Raw genomic sequence first — 3873 nt, forward strand, 5'->3', positions numbered from 1 at the left:
TTTCTTTTGGGATCTATCCTTTTGGGGATTTGTTCAACTTCTTATATGCCAATCTTCTCATCTTTCATGATATTAGGGAAAATCCAAAGCTCATTCCTGATAAAAACACTAAACAAAATAGGAATAGAAGGGAAACTCCTCAACAAAATTAAGGGCATGTCGGGAGAAATGAAAAGTCACCTACAAAGGAGAATTAATAAAACTAAGCTCTGATTTCTCAGTAGAAACCGTGCAGGCAAGAAGGCAAAGGTATGGTAGATACAGAAAACTGATAGAAAAAAATGCCAACCAAGAATTATGTAACCAACAAAGCTGTCCTTCAAATATGACAGCAAAATTAAGGCATTTCCTGATAAACAGAAATAAAAGGAATTAGCAGTGACAAGACTGACTTTACAAAAAATGCTAAAGGGTGTTCTTTGGACCCAGAACCAGCAACAATAGACAACAACCCACAATTACCATACTTGACAACACCATCCAGAACTCAATCCATATAAGAAATATTTAAAGTAAAGCAAACTACAAGATTGAAAATAGGTAACCAAAAATATCAATATATAACAAAGCCAATTACAAAGCAAAAAGAGGGCATAGAATAGATATGGTGGTGGCGGTGGTTCTGTGCCATGGAGTCAGTTCTGACTCATAGCAGCCCTGTATAGGGTTTCTGAGGCTGTAAATATTTGCAGGAGCAGAAAGCTTCGTAGTTTTCCCACAGAATGGTTGGTAGTTTCGAACTGCGGACCTTGAGGTTAGCAGCCTGACTTGTAACCAATATGCTACCAGAGCTTCTTATAGAGTAGATATAGAACTTCTAAATGGCAAAGAAGTCAAGTGGATTTAAAGATAAAACAGGCCATTTTAAGCTGGGAAGATGTTAATAAATACAGGGGAACGTCAAAGAAAAAGAATACAACTGCACATCAGATTAGAAAAAGAGGAAATAAAGAAAGATTTAGTAAACATTACCACAACAGAAATGAAAATGAAAAGAAACCCTCCAAACAAAATGAACTCAGCATAGAAAATTATGTGGAACAAAAAATTCAGCAGCACCACAAAAGCATACACAGAAAAATGACAGCAATCAAGTCATACCAATTGATAATTCCACTGAATACAAATGGGTTAAATGCACCAGTTAAGAGACAGAGACAACAGAATGGATAAGAAAACAGGATCCTTCAATAAATTGTCTACAGGAGACATATCAAAAAGATGGAATCAATCTAAATACCCAACAATAGAAGAATGGTTAAACAAAGTTTGGTACATACACAGAATGTTGTTGTTAAGTGCATTCGAGTCAGTTCTGAATCATAGTGACCCTATATAGGGTTTCTGAGAGGCAGAACAGCTAACCTTGAAGTTCAAACCTACTTTGCAGTCCAGCGCATTAACCCACAATGCCACACTAGGACTCCATGCACACAATGGAATACTACAAAACATTTAAGACTAATGATGAATCTGTGAAACACATCACTACATGGTTGAATCCAGAGGACATTATGCTGAGTGAAATTAGTTAATCACTAAAGGACATTGTATGAGACCAATATTGTAAAAAGTTTTTAAAAAAAGGTTTTCTTAGAAAAGATAAAAAGAAATACGAGCTGTGACACTGCTAGATGTACGCACACCCATGTTCACTGCAGCACTATTCACAACATCACAAAAAGATGGAGACAACCTAAATGCCCATGAACAGAAGAATAAACAAACGTTGGTACAAACACCCAATGGAGTATTCTGCAATGTTGAAGAATAGTGAAGAATCTACAAAACACCTTGAAACATGGAGGACATTATGCTGAGTAAAATTAGTTAGTCCTGAAAGGACAAATATTGCATGAGACCACTGTTGCAAAAAGTTAAGATTTTCTTCTAAATGAAACATTTTATGATGGTTACAGGGCAAATGGGGGGTGGAGGAGAAAGAAATAAAATAAAGTAAATAGAGTAAAATACTGCTATCTGATGGTTCATGGAGCGGATTGCAATCATTGTAATGACAAAAAGTTTTTTTTTGTTGTTGAATGTGGGCCTGATGATCTTTTCTGTAAATCTTCCCGCAATTCACAATAAAAACTTAAGCTAGGGGAAGTAAGCAGATAAGTTTGAAGTGAGGACATGTCCTGAGTAGAGTCAAGAACAAAAGGTGCCCTGGTGGTGTAGTCATTAAACATTTGACTGAAAGGTCAGTAGTTTGAACTCCCTAGCCACTCTATGACAGAAAGTTGTGACAGTCGGCTTCCATAATGATTGTTGTTGTTAAGTGTCATAGAGTCAATTCTGACTCACAGTGACCCTGTACTGGATTTCAATGGAGTGGCTGGTGAGTTTGAACTTTGTGGTTCACACAGAACTTGCAGTCCTGTGCTTATCCTGCAGTACCACACCAGGACTCCAGTAAAGATTACAGCATTGGATACCCTATTGGCTGTTCTGTTTTATCAAATAGGGTTTCTATGAGTCAGAATTAACTTGATGGCAGTAGGGTTAGAGCTAAGGAACACCATAAGGCCATTTAGCAAATGAGAAAGAGAAGGAGATAGGAAAACGTAAAGATATAACAAAACCTTAACAGTTTTATTTTTCTCATTTCATCAGGCTACTCTAATTAACCAGTTTCTGTCTACTTTACTCTAATGCATGGTGACCTCATGTGCACCAGAGTAGAACTGTGTTCCATAGAGAGGATTTTACAAGGTCTTGTTATGGAAGTAGACGGATAGGCTTTTCTTTCAAGACATCTCTGGTGGACTCAAAACTCCAACATTTTTGTTAGTGCTGAGCATGTAAACCTTTTACATCACCCAGAGTATTCCTATTCACTGGTTCTACACTGTAAATATGTATTATTGCAAGATGTGCATATCCTTTGACAGGCAGACAAGACAACCTGAATCGTAACTTGAACTTTAAGGTTCCCAAGTGACTGTGAATAAGAATTGCTGAATGTCATCTAAAATTTTGATGATGAAGTCTTTTCCCACAACTTGATAGTTTCCAAACCTGAAAATAGTATAAACAAAATACTAGGAACTTAATTATTAGGTTTTTGTATACTTACACCATTCAACAGAGATTTGCAGTCATCAGTTAAGAATTGAACATTCTCCTTAGAACAATTAGTTTGCACAATTGTGTAGGAAATGTTAACTCTCCATCCAGCCGTCACCTGAAAGAATTTTTGGATTATTAAAGGGAATTTAAACATTATTCACTGTGAGATATAAATGACCATGATATGAGAAGCTTAAAACACTACTTGGCATATAGTAAACACTCAATAAATATGAACTATTATTATTAATGTTGCAAAAGTTCTTACCAAATTCATATTGAACACTTTGAAAATCTCATAGTCCTTAACATACACACTAATAAACACACACATTCCACACATCTGAAATGAAAAGACATTCATAGATAAAGTTATTGTACTCCCCTAAGTGAGACCTAGCAACTTTTCCTCTGCCAGGCTGTAGAGAGAATATGTTCTATTGCGTTAAAAATATATATATTGATACTGCTATTTTGGATGGATTAATAAAACTTTGGAGTTGAAGTGGCCTTTACTGGTGGGTCTTTGGGTTTCCAAACTGCCAGGGAAGGAGATTTTATCTCTTTTTTTTCCAGGTAGTGTACACTCTGAGAGTGATACACGATGCTAATTGAGTAGAACATGCATCTTGAAGAAAAGCAAGTCAGGCCTGTTAAATGCAGGGAAAGTTGCTAATCAAAGTGAATCATTTAATATCAGTGGCTGGTATATAATGAGCCCAGTCAACTGTTAGTAAGGACTTAGTAAACTGAGTCAATGAAAAGACTAGATTTATAGGTATTTACATTTTTGTCTGATGG

General features: G+C 36.1%; 1 pseudogene; it reads right to left on the reverse strand.

Annotated features, from left to right (window-relative positions):
* LOC102839748 overlaps positions 1–3873 on the reverse strand; it is a 37931-nt pseudogene that overhangs the window by 17956 nt on the left and 16102 nt on the right.

The sequence above is a fragment of the Chrysochloris asiatica genome, unplaced genomic scaffold, assembly GCF_000296735.1.
Source record: "Chrysochloris asiatica unplaced genomic scaffold, ChrAsi1.0 scaffold00135, whole genome shotgun sequence".
Classification (NCBI taxonomy): Eukaryota; Metazoa; Chordata; class Mammalia; order Afrosoricida; family Chrysochloridae; genus Chrysochloris; species Chrysochloris asiatica.